This window comes from Cavia porcellus, unplaced genomic scaffold (assembly GCF_034190915.1).
Source record: "Cavia porcellus strain 051 isolate PalLab524CR breed Dunkin Hartley unplaced genomic scaffold, mCavPor4.1 scaffold_10, whole genome shotgun sequence".
In the NCBI taxonomy this organism is placed as follows: Eukaryota; Metazoa; Chordata; class Mammalia; order Rodentia; family Caviidae; genus Cavia; species Cavia porcellus.
Genome location: NW_026947493.1, coordinates 3,965,099 through 3,982,919, shown reverse-complemented (window position 1 = coordinate 3,982,919; position 17,821 = coordinate 3,965,099). Strand labels below are relative to the sequence as shown.

Sequence of the window (17,821 nt, the reverse complement as noted above, 5' to 3'; positions counted from 1 at the left end):
TTTTGTTTTTAATTTTTTTAATTTTTTTTTAATTTTAAAGATAGTGAAATACAACAAAGCAAGACAGAGCCAAGCTGATCAAGACAATGCAAAACTGGTACAGAACTTCAAAGCAGGATACCAGGAAAACAATAGTAGCTACAACTGTATATCTTGTTATCTTCACAATAATTGTCCATTCCATCAGGTATAGCAAAATCAAATAAAAAACAAAACACAATAAAACCAATCAAAACAGAATACTGAATAAAGCAAAACAATCAGAACAAAGCAAAACAGTGAAAACAATATTGGGCTTCAAAGACAAGATAGGAGGAAATCTCCATATTTGCTATATTGCATATTGTCATGCTCCAGAGAGATGCTCAGACTGTTGCCCTCAGGCCTACATAATTGTCCAAACAATTGCAAGCATTTAGTCACTTTATACACCTTATTTGCTATCAATTCAGGCTGTCCTTGGAACCCTTCAATTGCTAAGAGGGGTGGGGACTGATTCTCAGCCTCTGTGCTAGGCTTGCTCTGGAGGCTGGATTGTTGCTTTCTTGGGGTTAGTCCTCCCAAGTCCCAGCATGGCAGATTTTCAGGAGATACTGGCTTTTCTCTCAAAATATGAAACTGTTTAAGTGGAAGCATAGTGTCATTGTAGAAAATCTCATACCTGATCTTATGTGAGGAGACAGTTAAAAATAATTGCACTATAAATATCATAAGATAGTAACTTCAGGCTATGTTATTGTTATAACCTAGTTTTAACCATTGTGCCTCATTTTCTGTTCTGTATGCATCTTACTGCCTCCCCCTCCCCTTCCCTTCCTATCTTTCTAGGTTAAGTTTCAATTTCCTGAAAAGGTTGTAAAAGCCTTAGGTGTCAGTTTCCTGTAACCCCCTCCCCTACCCCTCATCCGGCTATCTGTATTAAAATGTGCTGTCCTTTAAGAAATGCTTAACTTCAAGGAAATTACAGGAAGTTCTGTAAGGCCCAAATGCTATCTAACTGAGTCAAGGTTTGCAACATTCCTGTGGTTTTCGGCTTTAAAACTCAACCTTTCTAGCTGTAAGGTGCACAGTCTCCAAATTGGCTCCTGGAGACTGTGACGCCAGGCCTGGCCTAAAATAAAGCCTTTGCTCCCCAAATTTTAATTTCTTGCTTCCTTGGGTTTTATTCTGGTGTCTGAGCTATCACATTTGGGGGCTCCCCTGGGGTGGGAGCAAGACCCCAGACTCATTTCTGAACATTTAAAAGAAAGTACTCTGGAGGGTTTGTTTGGGCCGTGGTCAGTTTGTACTCTTGGGGAGGGGACGCCCTCAAATTGGGAAGCGGGGACCTCTCAAAGGCAGAGTCAATTGGTTTTTGGGATAGTTTTCCGAACGAACTTCGTCCATTTCTGACTCTGCCCTGGGTGGGGAACCACTCCATTGGTTAACTTGTTAATTCCTCCAGATCCCAAAATTTGACCAATTTTGAGCAAAGGCCATTTTGCTGCAGCTTGTCTTGTCTTGTATATCTGTTTGTGTGTCCATTTGTTCTAATTGTTCTCCTTTTGGTTACCCCTAATCTAACAGAACATTCTCTCCTAGGAACCCCTTCTATGAGCCCAAAACAGACAAAGGGATTTAGATATTTATGTTCAGTGTTTTTGTACTTTAGAATTGTCTGCCTGTTTGAATTTGTTACTAACTTAGGGGCCTGCTTCCCATTTCTGTTGCAGGATCCATATGGTTTATTAAGCTCAAGGTTCATAATAGAAAATTATTTCCTTTAGCTTCACCAAACTGTGCACGAAGCAACCTTTGTTTGTGTCTTTAATGTTGTGGTGCCTAGTTTAATGTTTTAGTCCTCAATTGATTACTTGCAACCTCGGCATGCTTTTTAAAAAAGAGTATTTTTCTTTCCGGTTAAAATGTAAACATATGTGCACATATATATGTATATTTAAGATTTTTAAGAATCACATAAACTTTACCAAGTAAACACCAGGTCATACTATATTTGAGCCAGTTAAAAGGTTACAGTTTTTTAAAATACAGCATTTTTATGTGGTAAAAAGACATAAAATAATTAAATATGTTTTAGACTACTAAAAGGTGACTTCAAGGGTTTTGTTGAGAGTTTTAATGTTGTCTGAGAAGCGAGAGGAAAGGTAATTGACTGGTAATAGTAAAAAGGGACAAAGAAAGTGGTTTTTTTTCAAGTAAAAATGTCTGGCTGTGCCAGAATGTGGAAGAAGATAAAAGCTCAACTTGGGGGTATATTGTAAGTTATAGAAAGCTCAAGAGGATGTGAATTTTATTTGTCTTGGTTTATAGTACTGCAAATAACAGGTTTGACAAGAAGTAAATGTGTTCAGAATTTGACAGTATTAGATCAGTTTTGGTAGATTTATTTATAAGATTGGTAAACCTTTGCTGCAAAATATTTCCATTAAAATGAGATTATAGATGATACTAGAGATAAGATACAAGTTCTTGCATGTGCTGTGAACATCTGGGAGATTATGCAGCACAATTTTGTTACCTATGAAAAAGCTCTTCTTGTTAAGAATATAATTTCAGTAAAATGATGGCCTGCCATGCGGCACCCTGGGACAAAAAGCAGTGTGCCATCCAGATGAAGCCTGCTCTCTGATCCGGAATGCCAAAACCATGTTTTCCTTTTGTTCCACCCCGATTGGACATCCAGAGGTAAGGAGGCTTCCCAGTATCACCAGTTGTTCTCTTTGCAACTCAGTCGGCCCCACATGTTAGACAAAAATTGCAAAGGTTTGAGAGATTTGAGAAAATGCCCCTCAGCCAGTTAATAGAGATGGCACAAAAAGTCTTTTTTTTTTTAATTTTATTTAAGGAGAAAAGAAAAAAAAAGCAGGGAAAGGGTACAAGTTATACAGATTTACAGAAAAAAATGAACAGTAGGAAATCACTAGTTAATGGATTACATATTGTCATCTTAGAAATAATTGTTCAAGTCACAAAATTAAAGCTTGTAAAGTGAACATTCCATCAATGATACTGCAAACAGTTCTGTTCATTGATCCAATAAAACTCTGTGATATCATTTTCTATCTTATACACTTAAATATACATGCAGTTATATAGTTTAGAGTACTTTCTTTTCCTCTCTTTTGTACCATGACTATTACACATTTTGGGTTTCATTGCTCCCACGGTTCTTATTACTTTTTTGGAAGAGAGTAAAACCAAATGTGACATAACAGAACAGAATCGGTCAGGTCAAAAGGGTGGACATAATAGATAATGTAAAAACATAATACAGGTGATCAACAATGGTTACCATAATGTCTCCCACTATCTCTAATAGAATTGCCTATATCATTAGTTATAATACAATTGAACAAAACAGTAAAGAATAAAACCGACAAAACCAAAACATTGGAGACATTGTAGGTCTTCAAAAGTAGCTAAAAGTCAACAAGAATGGGCGTCATAATGAATCTCATTATCTTCACAGCTGATGCCTAAACTTTCGAACCTGATACTATCCAGCAAAACAGAATAGGGGAACATCAGTTAAAAACCAGATGGTGAGAGTAATACAGGGCTTTAAATCAAGGTAATGAAAAGTCAAAATGGGTTACTATAATATATCCTGCTATTTTTTTCCTTTAATTAAAAGGATAAAGATAAAAAAGTAAATAATGGAGTGGAGATTGAGATAAAAGAGGGCATAACAACGAAACAGCGCAGATCAAAACATAACCATTTAAGCAGAATAGTGTTTCACCACCAGATAATCCTAACCTAAAAGTAGTTACCATATTGTTTCTTTCTTTGAAATCCTTGAGTACAACTTCGTATACTGTAGCATTAAGTATATCAAAACAATGTAAAACCATTCAAGAGAATGACAGCATTACAGAGTATTTAGAATCGACTAACAGAAAATGAACAATGGTTTCTGTATAATCTCCTTGTCTTTAAAAGGTTTTTGCTTATACTATCGTACATAATAAAATCCAATAAGATACAGCCTATTTAGACCATTGGAGACAGAAGGACAAAAGCTAGATGAGACTTCAAAACAAGATGATACTAAATCAGTATTACCTATTAAGATGTCATTTTCTCCAAAATAGCTGTTCCTATCATCCAATCTTCTCTGCCTCATTTCTGTTAAGCTCTTTTTCTGTCAGTAGCTGTCAGTTTGTCTTCTTCATTTTGTTCTCTGCTCCATTTGTTGTGGCCTCCCCGCCACTATTTCTGGGTTCTTTGTATTTTTCTTTTTTTAGAATATCCTGCAATACTTTCTGTAGAGTTGAATTGGTGGTTGCAAATTCCCCCAGTTCCTCTTTATCCTGGAAGCACCTTGTTTTTCCATCAATTTCCAGGGACAGTTGTGCAGGATATCTCAATCTTGGCTGGAGATTATTATCTTTCAATGCTTGAATTATTTCCCCCCACGCTCTTCGTGATTTGATGGTTTGTGCAGAGAAATCTGCTGTAATTCTGATGGGTGTTCCCTTGTAAGTGGTCTGTTTCTTGTCTCTTACAGCTTTTAATATTCTGTTCTTGTATTGAATTTCTGGAATTTTTATTATTATATGCCTGGGTGTTGCTCTGTTTGGGTTGTAGGTAGCTGGGGTCCTGTATGCCTCATACATCTGAGTATCTTTACCTTTTGCTAAATTAGGAAAATTCTCCTGGATTATTTCTGTGAGTAGCTTTTGTAGTTCACTTGTTTGCATCCCTACTTCTTCTTTTATGTTCTTAATCCTTAAGTTATGGATCCTCTTATCATCTTCTTGTCTTTGTATTATTGCTGTTTGTTTCTTTGTTATTTTTAAGAAGTTTTTCATTTCATTCTCCCATATTACAAGTCTGCCCTCCAGTTCAGATAGTCTGTCCTTAGTTTCTTTCAAGCTGTTATGCCAGTCTTCGATAGACTTCTTAGTATCTTGGTAGTCCCTTTGAACCTGCTTCACGTATTCTATGCTTTCTCTGTTTTCTCCATCAAACAATTCTCCCCTTTTTTTCTGTTCTTCCATTCCATCACCTGTTTTTTCTTGGGTGGTGCTTAGCATTTCTCTAACTATTCTGCATACTTCTAGCTTCAGGTCGTTGATAACTTCATTCCTGAATTGGTCTATGAGGCTCTCTATATGGTGCCTTATGTGTATTGGTGCGGTGTCTGCTATTGCCTGTTTCTCAGAATTGGGGGCCGAGGAGACTTTCTTGTTGCTGCCTCTTCCCATGCTGCCTCTTCTTCTCTGTTCCTTATATATGCAAGCTTATATAAGAGGCCCAGCTTCTCTCCCAGTCAGCCACAGCCTGATCGAATTGCGCCGGTTAGGTGTTCCCGCTCACCGCTGCGCACCAGGGAGTTACGGACCAGGCAGCCTACGCGTCTCCCCTCCCGGCCACCGTCAGGCTCTGGGATCTGGGTTGGGAGAGTCTACCAGGTCCGCCGGCAGCGTCACACAGGCCAGGCACTTTTCACCAATCCCGCCCGAGAGGGGGATGTGTGGCTGGAGTCGCCACCGCGCCCTGCTCCCGCAGGACTGCTCGGGCCCAGAAAGTCCTCTGCTGGAGTCAAACTGTGGTAGAGTGTCAGTTTCTCTCACTCACCTCACCATAAGTCAGTGCACGCCTCCCTGCCGTTCGCAGATTGCCGTTCTCAGAGCTTCTGCACGTCTCTCCCCTTGCCGAGCCGCTGTAGAGGCAGCCAGCCGCTGCGCGGCGGGAAACCCAAATCGCGGCTTACAATGGCGCGGTTCCAGCCTCCACACCGAGTCTTTTCTGTTCCTGTTTTAGCACCAGGACTGCATTCCAAGTTGGCTTCCCTCAGCCCAGTTCGTTCCTGAGTCAGCAGAGCATATCTCCACCTGCTTATGTCTCCTTAGTCCGCACCATTCCTGGCTTCTGAGCCGAGTCTTTCAGAGAGCCGCCGGTAGTTGCTGTTATCTGTCCGCCATGTTCTCCCGGAAGAGTCAAATGGCAACTTAATTGTGTGTACTGAGCAATTGGCTAGATCTTACATCTTTGACATCCTCCATAATATATTAAAAGATCACTGTGTGTCTTTCCAGTCTGTAAGAGTCCTTCCATGAGGCCTGTAGGCCGTAGAAGTCTCAGTAAGCAGTCTAGCCGGGACAGAAATTCTCAGCACTACGTTGTGGTCAGGGCAGCCATGACCACAAAAAGTCTTTAAAAGCAGGGAGAATTTAGAAGCTACCAACAAAAAGATAACCAAGGTGTTAAAATTGCTCTATGAAAAAAAATTTTTTTAAACAGACAAGAGTTTCTGGGGGCGGTTGGATACTGTAGGCTAAATTTTACTAAAAAAGCTTCCTCTATAGGACTCCCATAAGGGAAAAACTCAAAACTCACTGAACTGGACTGATAAACATGAATGGGCCTTCCAGCAGCTCAAGTGGGCCTTGACAGAGGCCCCAGCCCTGGGACTCCCTGACATTACCATGTGCATAGATAAACTCAAAAACATTACTAAAGGAGTTCTAACCCAGGACATTGGCCCTTGGAAGAGGCCTATAGCCTACCTCTCCAAAAGACTTGATCCGGTGACAGGAAAATGCCCGCCCTCCCCCCCCCCGCGCGCCTGAGAATCCTAGCTGCTGTGGCAATGTTACTTAAAGAGGCTAAAAAACTTACTTATGGACAGAAGATTTCTGTGGTGATCTCCCACAGTTTAGAGATGCTTATCAAAATCCCTCCCGAAAAATGGCTTTCAAACGCTAGAATTTCACACTATCAGGCCCTGCTCCTAGACCCAGAGTCGGTAGTTTTCAAGGCTTCTTCAGCTTTAAACCCAGCAACCCTTATGCCTGATGATGACCTGGAGGAACAAAGCACACCTCTCCATGAGTGTGCTGACATCCTTAAACTGCAACAGAACCTACGGGCTGATCTTACCAACCAGCCTTTGGGAAATGCCGATAACTATTTCATTAATGGAAGCAGCTTCATCCAAAGCAACAAAAGTGTGGCCAGGGCAGCAGTGACCACCAAAAAGGAGGTTCTCTGGGTTAAGCGGTTGGAGCCTGGCACCCTGCCCAAAAGGCGGAGCTCATTGCTTTGACTGAGGCACTAAAACTAGCCATGGGAAAGAGGGTAAACATTATACTGATAGTAGATATGCTTTTGCTACTGTACATGTACATGGAGCCATCTATCAGGAGCAAGGTCTCTTAACCTCAGCTGGGACTAAGATTAAAAATGCTCCACAGGTTCTAGACTTGCTGGCAGCTGTCTGGCTACCTCAACAAGTTGCTATTATTCATTGCAAGGCTCACCAGACAGGAGATGACCCTGTCACCTTAGGAAACAGTTTGGCAGATAAAGCTGCTCAAAAAAATAGCAACCACATCAGAGGGACCAACCAAGGAAGTAACTGCTCTGATGCTAGTCCCTCCAATCTTGTCAGAACCAGTCTACACAAAGAAAGACCTACAGTTAGCATCTCAACTTGGAGCGAAGTCCCCCACCCCAGGGGGCTGGTACCAGTTACCTGATAAACAAGTACTGTTACCGGAGGTACTAGGGTGGGAGCTGTTACACTGGGCTCACCAGACTACCCATTTAGAGAAAACTAAACTTGCGGAATTGTTCAGAACTCAGTTTTTTATTCCAAAACTCTGCAAACTGACCGCCTCTTTGAGCTCCAGATGCCTACAGTGCTTGTTAGTCAACTCAACCAAGAGCTCTACACTGGAGACCACCTGACATCAAGGAATTGTTCCAGGAGAACATTGGGAAGTAGACTTCACAGACATGGTAAAGCCTGGTTTACAGGGGCACCGCTATCTCTTGGTATTAGTAGAAACCTTCACTGGCTGGGTAGAGGCTTTCCCTACTAAGTCTGAGTCAGCCTTAGTGGTAGTTAAAAAGCTATTGCATGAGATCATACCTCGATTTGGCCTCCCACTATCAATGGGGTCCGATAATGGCCCAGCTTTCATAGCCCAAGTCACCCAAAATTTAGCCCAAGCCTTAAAGATTAATTGGAAAACTCACTGTGCCTATTGGCCACAAAGCTCAGGGCAAGTAGAACATATGAACCAAACTCTCAAGGACATTTTAGCTAAGCTATCTTTAGAAACTGGTGATAATTGGGTGAGCCGTCTTCCCTTTGCACTGTTAAGAGCTAGATGTACCCCATTTGTTTCTGGAATTTCCCCCTTTGAAGCTATGTTTGGGAGGCCCCCGCCATTGGTTCCAAGATTGTCAGAAGATAAACTAGCTGAAATAACTAATCAAGATCTCATTAAGTCCTGGCAGACTCTCCAACCCATGTTGACTTCAATCCACCAGCTGTTTAGACAAAAACACCTGGATCTGCCTTCAGAGACACCCCTCAAAGTGCTGATCGAGCCGGGGACTCCAGTCTTGGTGTGATGTCACCACCGTGACTCCCTTGAACCCTGCTGGGAAGGACCTTTCACCGTGGTGCTCAGCGCTCCCACTGCTGTCAAGGTAGCAGGAAAGACTGCATGGATTCACCATACCCACGTCAAACCACTGGAAGCAACAGACAGTGAGGAGTGTTCTTATGGACTATACAGCAGACTGGTAACCCCTTAAAGTTAAAATTGACTAAAACATAGTTAGATTATGCCAGTCATGAATTGCTTTGGCTTGCTTGCTTTGATTTTAATAACATTGATGCCAACCTTGCATGGCGGCTTTGGTCCCCCTGTAAGCAAAGAACAATTGTTAAGATCTTTGTATGGAAACCCCTGTGATTGCAGAGCGGGCTATACTACTAAAGGTAAAGATACCAACTGGGGGGGGATTATACATACAATAGGAAACAAGGATCAAGATCCTTCCCACACAAATGATAAATTGTATACATACTATCTTCGGACAGATTGTGGGGATAAGTTAACATTCCTTGTTGCTATACCCTCAGTTACAGGGGGTTTGACTCAAAGGTAGATGTGTATGTTAAAGCACCCCATGATACCTAACAAAGGCAGCCAGCCAGGGCCATGCCCTCAGAATTGTTCTTAGTATTCAAAAATGCATTCCTCCTGCTATGACTCTGTACAAGAATGTATAGGCATAGATAATAAAACTTACTTCACTGCTGAGCTTATGAGGACACGGGCTTAGAAGTGTTAGAGGTGATTGGTCCACCAATCTGACAGTAATAGGAAGTTCAAAGTATGCCCAAGCCTCATGTCTCGGCACGGTTGGTAAATCAGTGTGCTGGACCAGGGTGGCCCCTATACATGTGTCTGATGGGGATGGCCCATAAGATAAGATCAGAAAACTCATGGTTGAGGAACGAGTCAAGCAGCTAATAAAAATAGTGTTTCCCCAGATACATTACCACCCCTTGATGCTGCCTAAATCATGGGGAGTTTATCTGGATGCTCAAACTTCTGATATTCTAGAGGCTACTCATAAAGACTTAAATGCTTCCAACCTAACTTTGGCTGAAGAATTTCTGGTTCTGCTTGGCACAGGGCTCTGGCATTCTTTGAGACCTTACTCCAGGGCTACTGGACTGTCCTAGCCACCAGAGAGTGGGTAAGTCATCCTAAGTAATAGCCCTCACAGGAAATGTCGACACTGCCAGATTTGTCACCGACAGAAAATTGCTGCTGAAGACTGAGGAAGTTCAGGGCAACAACAGCCCCCTTTAAGGTGTCCGTCTCAGATTCCAAGTTGCACTAAAGTCTCAGGTAAGACATTCTCTATATTTGTGGACATAGAGGCCATATATACAGAGGTCTTCCTGAGTATTCAGGCTGCTATATTAAGTCCTCAATCTCTGGGGGTATTGATGGTCAACCTATGCCATTTACAAACAGGGCCTATTTTGTGCAGGTCCCAGTCTTCTCACTTGGTTTATACTTTTTCAGGATACATAAAAGCCTTTCTCATACTTGCTAAAGTTCTGTTACAGCAAATCATTCCAAGGACTACAACCAGGTTACAGTGACCCATGCCTAAATCAAAGTTGCTAGACTGCCATCCTGGTTTCACATCACTCAGGCTAAGAGGTGCCCTCCCAGCCCTAAATCTGATCATTCTGAGTGGTCATCTCATCTTCTGTTGCCTACCCGTCTCCGTCTCACAAAGGCCTCACAGCCACAGTTAACAGGCTAAGTCACGTTTTGTTATCCACTTTGGTTCCTAATTTCTTACATTCTATTAATGATCATTTTTACAGCAGGACTCTTTAACAGTATTGCCTACAGACTCCAACATCATGCATACCAGAGACAAGCCTCACCAACCTACCGTCTTAACTTTTATGCTTTCAGATGGGGGAGTAATCACCTCTCATAACTCCACTCCTCCTAACCCCACGTTTAATTTTCAGAATTCTGCCTTACCGTGGAACATGTCTAAATCAAAGGCACCTTTCCTTCTACCTCACCTGGGTCCTTAAATATGACAGTGCCATGTCTCCTCATAATATTTTGTCTCTTTGTTTTTCCAGTCTGACATACGTGCATTTACCAGTGAAGTTGTCCTGGCTAAAACACCTGCCAGCAGCGTCTACCTGGGCATCAACCTTCATCCCATCGACTCCCCTAGGCTCCAGTACAGTGCCCTTTGCCAGCAGGAAGTAGTTAAAGAGAGAAATCTTCGCCCCTTTTCATAATAATAACCATAAGACGGGATATGAAAGGTTTTGGCCCAGACAGGACACTGTAGCCAGGAAAGCCACAACCGGAAGCAGGAAGCCCATCTTGCCCTGCCCCTAGGAAGTTACCTGTGACGCCATCTTCCTGCCCCTGGGAATTTACATATGGTGCCAAACCTAGGACCAATGGGCTACCTGTGTATCCCTAATGCCCACCTTAGGTTCCACCCCAAACCAAGGCTATTTACAGGCCCCCACGCCACGTGTCCGACGGAGAGATCGCCGGACGCCAGCGGTGGGGTGCCGGTCATCTCTCTCCGTGTTCTCAGAATAAAGGCCGCTTTTTATTTTATATTTCTCATCTTTTGTTAATATTTTTCATCTTTTAGAAATAACTCAATCACTTTCCAACCAGATTATTAGTGATGTGCAGGCATTATCTAGTACCATTAAGGTCATTTAAGACCAAATAGACTCGTTGGCTGAAGTAGTTCTCCAAAACACAAGGGGACTAGACCTCCTAACAGCAGAACAAGGAGGGATCTGTGTGGCATTGCAGGAACAATGCTGCTTTTATGTAAATAAATCCGGCATTGTCCGAGATAAAATCAAGAGATTACAGGAAGACCTAGTTAAAAAGAGGAGAGAGCTATTTAAAAACCCTTTATGGAGTGTCTAAAATGAAATTCTGCCCTATCTCCTGCCCTTGCTTGGACCATTGTTAGGAGTACTGCTCCTGGTCACAGTAGGTCCTTGTATACTCAATAAAATAACTACATATGTCAGACAACAAATGTAAGGCATAAAGTTGATGATGTTATGCCAGCATGCCTGCGAGCCCATACCTCAAAATCCTTAAAATTAGGTCAAAGATTTGACCTCAGTCACAACATCAGAGGGGAATGTTGTAACCTAGTTTTAACCATTGCGCCTCATTTTCTGTTCTATATGCGTCTTACTGCCTCCCCCTCCCCTTCCCTTCCTGTCTTTCTAAGTTAAATTTCAATTTCCTGAAAAGGTTGTAAAAGCCTTAGGTGTCAGTTTCCTGTAACCCCCTCCCCTACCCCTCATCCAGCTATCTGTAACAAAATGTGCTGTCCTTTAAGAAATGCTTAACTTCAAGGAAATTACAGGAAGTTCTGTAAGGCCCAAATGCTATCTGAGTCAAAGTTCGCAACATTCCTGTGGTTTTCGGCTTTAAAACCCAACCCTTCTAGCTGTAAGGCGCACAGTCTCCAAATTGGCTCCTGGAGATGGTGATGCCAGGCCTGGCCTAAAATAAAGCCTTTGCTCTCCAAATTTTAATTTCTTGCTTTCTTGGGTTTTATTCCGGAGTCTGAGCTATCACAGTTATAAGGTATGCATGAAGGACAGATGAATTTCATGTTTGGACTTGGATCCCATCCTCAGCATTATGTGGATGCAAACATTCCAGAGTCAGAAGAGGAATCAGCAATTCAAAGCACTCCTCATCCCAAGCAATTTGCATAGGGGATGTTTAATCCATATTAAGCCAGAATAAAGAAGCAAATTTTCCCTGGTCTTTTGTCTCCATTGCCTAGCACTTTGGTCTCACCTGGAAAAGGTTTGACTTGGCAAATACTACAGAGAGAGTCACAGGGGCACATGCTGAATGTCCATGCTCCAGATGAAAGGACAAAGGTGCTAAGTTTTCTTTAGGACTAGACAAAGGTATCCAGGCTTAACGTCTGCAGAAAGAAGACCCTACTCAGGACAACTGTCTCCATGGCAAGGATGCCCAGCACAAACTCCAGGGAGCAGGACAGATGTCCATCCAAGCCAGCCATAAAGTGCATCACCCACCTCTGAGAAAGGCATGTGGCTAGAGGACCCTGGGCAAGGGTGGTGGGAAAGAGTCTGTGAAATCCAGCAGTTCCTTTGAGAAGGGAAAGCAGCCCTTGAATATCTGTCAAAGTAATGGCCTCAACGCCAGATTTTGATGCAACCATCAACTCAGACTGTGCTCTTCTACTTCCTTCTCCTGAGTAGAGAGGAACAAAAGCAACAGCTGCCAAGTGGGAGAAACAAGACAAAATCAGCAAAGACACAGACCATGCTGGTCCCCACCCACAACTGAGTAAGAGAAAAGATTGTCTTCATACTACCACTGAGACTATTGCATGCCTCAAAGTGATGGAAAAAGACAAGAAGTTCTCCAGAAATCTTATTTAGGTACTTGAGGGACTCAACATACAAAATGATGGGGTACACAGTTATTTCCTATGGTATAGCCCTGAGCAGAGCCCCTTTTATACACTAGGAAGGAGGACTTGCCTATTTTGAAACATGATGACTGTTAGCCAGTGTTCCTTATGTTATTGATGAAATTACATTGGGTCAATGAGTTGGGGTTTGAAAAGATTATGAATATGTAATAATTTAAGACATAATTGTCATAGGATTAACCTATAAGCCCATTCATTAAAGAATATTCCCTATACATTAAAGTATATCCAGTGCATAAGTGTTCCCAAATTGCAAAAAATAGCAAAATACCATTAAAATTATGGCTAGAAGATAACTGTTCTTCAGTGCAAAGTAAAGCAGAGAATCAAATATGGGCTAAATGTAGAATTATTCTATCTCTAAAGGAACTAGAATTCTGACAACCCTGTCACGATAGGACGTAGAACTTCCTACACACGAAGAGTCCCAGTGTATGAAAAATCAAGATACAAGATAAAAACAACCTCAGAACACCAGCCTTGCTATCAATCCATTACAGAAATTCTTATTGTCTCTCAAGTAAAACAAGCAACAAGAGTACTGGAATTATTTTGCTCATTAAATTGAAATATTCAGTGAAATGCCAAGTAAAATATAATTTTTGTACCCAAGTCAAGAATTCCAATACATGGAAGAAGACAAATCTCACCTTCCCATGAGCCAGGCTCTGCCATGGGGATTGGGCAGAGACTCAGCAAGAAGAGACCAGCTGTTGTGCAAGTTGGGAAACCAGAAAAGCATCTGCCCCAACCCACCCCATCCCAGTAAACAACTGGCTGTTTCAGAGGAGTCGATGAACAGCTGGATGCTTATATTGTTTGACTGACTTTGCAGGCCTGGGGCTGGTGGTCTGGGCATCTGTTTGGAGGACAGCAGTGTGCACTGAGGTAACTGTAAGGTGTTTCTTCCTGTCTTGTTTTGAAATCCAATGTTTTGTTCTATTTTACTGTTTTGTTTTATTCCAGTGTCTGGTAACCTGAGCAACTATTTTGAAGATAACAATATGCAGTATAACTACCACTGTTAAATTCTTATCATCTTATTTTGAAAACCTATATAGCTATTGGCTTTTTGTTGTTGTTACTTATTTGCATTTTGATTTTTCTGAGGTTTCTTGTTTGTTTTAAAATTTTTTTTTTAAAAAGAATTCCAATCAATGAATTGTGGTGACCAGATGCAGCTCTAGATGTTCCCTGTTAGAGGAAAGGACACTGAGAGGATGAGAAATTAAAGAGACAAAGCTGGTGTCAGGTGGAGCCCTCCCTCATCCTCCTGATGGGGGAAAGGAACTGCTCAGCCACTGTAACATGTTTATTTATACCCTCCAAAGAAGAATGTCATTTCAGCCCTGCTACCTAGCAACTTGTTTTTTTTCCTGCTTGGCCTGGGCCCCTTGCCTTCTTGGAGCTGGAGCAGCTTGTTTACCAAATAGGTGCCATGATTAATGTGTCCCCAGTCATTCATTAGAAACTAGATCTTACAAATCTTCTAAAGTTTTTAATATTACAATATTTAGATTTTTATTGAATAATAGCAATTTCGTGTTTTGTTTTGTTTTTCTTTGTGTTTTGTTTTGTTTTGTTTTGTTTTGTTGTAGGGAATTGAACTCAGGATTTTGCACTTGCCAGGCAGGCACTGTGCTGCTGAGCTACATCCCTGGCCCCAAAATTTCACTTTGATAGCAGTAATTTTAATATTATATAGCCAGAGCTAGCAGTGCAATTCCCTAATCCTCACACTGTTGGTCTGAGGTCGGGGATCAAGAGTTTGAGCTTAGCCTGGGCAACTTAACAATTTGGTGAAATTCTGACTCAAAACAGTAAAAAAGAGGTGCAGGCAGAGATGCAGCTCAATGTGCTGGTAGTGGCCTCAATCACCAGTAACCCCCCCAAAAGAAAAAAAGGTTTCCGTAACCAACATTTGTATAGTGTTTACAATGGCCCATGTATAATCACAAATATTTTAAACTTCATACTAATCATTACTATCCCCATTGTACCAACAAGTAAACTAAGGTGCAAGAAAATTAATCTGCCTGAAGACAAAGGTGTCCCTGAGTTGCTGTGTCCAGGTGCCCGAAATGACGTGGCTTCAGATTCCTTGCCTTCAGTGGCTTGGCCGCTCTGAGCTGCTCAGGGCCTGTCACCTCTTCCAGGGGTCTAAGCAGGCAGTGGCTGCCCTTCCTGCTCTAGTTCATCACAAGCCAGAGGTGAGGAAGCCTCTCCTTCCACACCAACTCCCTGCTCTTCTTTCCCTGCCCTTCCTCCACAGAGGAGGCCATGCAGTGAGAGCCTTGCTAGGCTGAACCCAGCACACACTCAGCCCTCCCTGCCTGTGCTCCTCCTCTTTCTGTTTTCCAGATCACATGGAAGAATAATGAACTCCACAGCCAGGGCCTGAGGAGCAGAAGTAAAGTTTGCTTCCAGACATCCTCTTTCCTTCCCATGAGTAGATCTCTACCTCAAATAAATATTTTTAAATACCTCTACAGTAACACCTGATTTCTACTGATGTAATTTGTGCTATACCCATAAACAAAAGCCAGTCACAAACAACCCCGAGGTTTGCACACTCAACACCACACTGACTTCTAATTTCACACTCTCCTCTTCTCCGACACACCAAGAGAGCTTTGTGCAAAAGCGATGGCGTCAAGGGCATTTAATGAATTCCACACGGAGTCTAAAATGAGTCCTATGTATTTACATTTCATTCCATTCCCCTGTGGTTTGCAGAGAAAAGGTGTGGCCGCTTAACACAGCAAGCTCATTAACAAAGGTACAGTATTTAAGAATCAAGGGAAAACTGTGCCGACACGATTGACGATGGGTTATTCCATCTCACACTGAACTTGTCAGATAGCTTCTTAAATCATCTCTAGAGCTGGCAATAATTCCTTAATGGGCTACAGCCTGATCTTCCAGGGACAGAATAATTACTTCTCTAGCTCTCAAATCTCCACTCCACAACAGGAGAATAAATTGAACTTTCAGAACAAGTAGTCCATAACACTTATCCGCAGTACTTGAGCTTTACTTTTTAGGTTGTTGTTTTAGTTTTCTTATTTGTTTTTTTCTCTAGCACAAATTCAAAGTACCTATGTGGATTTGGTGATACATGATTAATGGTGCAGTGTTTGCTAATCTAGTAGTTCTAATCTTCCTTTTCTCAAAAAAAAAAAAAAAAGAGGAAAAAAAAAGGTTTCCATGGCGATCTTACTTTGTTTTTCTTAGGTACCAAAGTTCGAGGAATTATAATGGTAGATTACATTTGTAAATGCTGTAAAATGCCCCAAACCCATCCATTATATAATTATAAATACTCATGGAGAGTAGAGATAAAACAGAATCATCCTGTTCCTCCTGCCTGGAACAGGGTCACAGGCTATGGATGATCTGCAGAGGAGACCCACAAAGTATAATAATTAGCAATTTAAAGAACCTCACATCCACTGATTATTTAATCGAATCACCTCCCTATGGAGAATTTTTAATAATATGCTGACCTTAAGACAACATGGTCCTGCTGAGCCTTTGCTCGCTCTTACTCTCGCTCTGTCTCTCTGTCTCTTTCTGTCTCTCTTTGTCTCTCTCTCTCTCTCTCTCTCTCTTTCTCTCTCTCTCTCTCTCCCTCTCGAGTGCACAATGTAAGTTGTTTTGCTAGTAGCTGAAAGGAAGCCTATCTCTTTCTCACCCAAGGCTCTGCAACCAAAACTAAACATTGGGACTGGTTGATGAGAGGGAGGATTGACTACAGATATGGGCCTTGGCTAGCAATACCACTACGACAATGGGCAGCTTGGAAAGGGAGACAATGCTATCAGTTCCACTAGCTCTGTGCAGTAATCAGCTTAATGTCTACCACCAGAGCTAAGTACAGATGTTTTCCAGTAATAAGTAAAGCTATATAATTAGCAGCACACTTTTAAAAGTCTGGCTAAGAGTCTTACCCCTGTTAATCTCACCTTCTCAAATTTCTAGCATTGATTAAGAAACTGAAATTGGTATTAACAGAGATAAAGAATTCTAATTCCTTGTGAAAGGTTTGGCCCAGACAGGACACTGTAGCCAGGAAAGCCACAACCGGAAGCAGGAAGCCCCATCTTGCCCTGCCCCTAGGAAGTTACCTGTGACGCCATCTTCCCGCCCCTGGGAATTTACATATGGCGCCAAACCTAGGACCAATGGGCTACCTATGTATCCCTAATGCCCGCCTTAGGTTCCACCCCAAACCGAGGCTATTTACAGGCCCCCACGCCGCGTGTCCGCCGGAGAGATCGCCGGACGCCAGCGGTGGGGGTTGCCGGTCATCTCTCTCCGTGTTCTCAGAATAAAGGCCGCTTTTTATTTTATATTTCTCATCTTTTGTTAATATTTTTCATCTTTTGGAAATAACTCTATCATTTGTTGCCGTGACTCGATCGGCAGGCAACTGACTCTTGGGCCACATACCCAGAGTTTCCTCGCCGATAACCAGATAACTTCCTGGATTAATCCCGAGCTTTTTCCTCTCCCGAGACGTTCCTGTTGCCAGCCGCCTGCACTCCGCATCGGCCAGACTGATTTCAGGTGAGCACTCCCCGGGGAACTTTTCGCACTGGGCAGCCCCAGTGGAATGTTCTCCCCGTCTGCGTGGGTCTGTGCATTTTCACGTCCTTAGGACCGCCCAGGGCAGGGTTCTTTCTGGGCAAACCTGCGCCCACAAAATCTCTCACGTTCTTTGGGTTCGGATAGCCCAAAGCAGAGATTTTTGGGACCGCCCACACTGAAAGAATGCCTCACTTCCCTTAAAGCCTTGCGCTTTCACGGGCAAAACTGTTACTGATCCCACGTAGACTCCATTCGTAAATCTCAGTGACGACTGGAGTTTACGGTTTGGAACCGTTCCGCCGTGTGGTACCACAAATAAGTGACGACTTTTTCTGGACCTCCGGTTTTTTTTCTTGCCTGAATCAGTCATGGGGAACATATTTTCTAACTCCCAAAAGACGCCTTTAAA

At 42.4% G+C, this 17,821-nt stretch overlaps 1 long non-coding RNA gene across 1 annotated transcript; it reads left to right on the top strand.

Moving 5' to 3' along the window:
- The first annotated feature begins 10,417 nt into the window (after window positions 1-10,417).
- LOC134477814 (uncharacterized) lies at window positions 10,418-17,174 on the top strand. Its single transcript, XR_010050021.1, has 2 exons — window positions 10,418-10,621; window positions 16,866-17,174. It is a non-coding gene; the product is annotated as an uncharacterized LOC134477814 (long non-coding RNA).
- The last annotated feature ends 647 nt before the right edge of the window (window positions 17,175-17,821 follow it).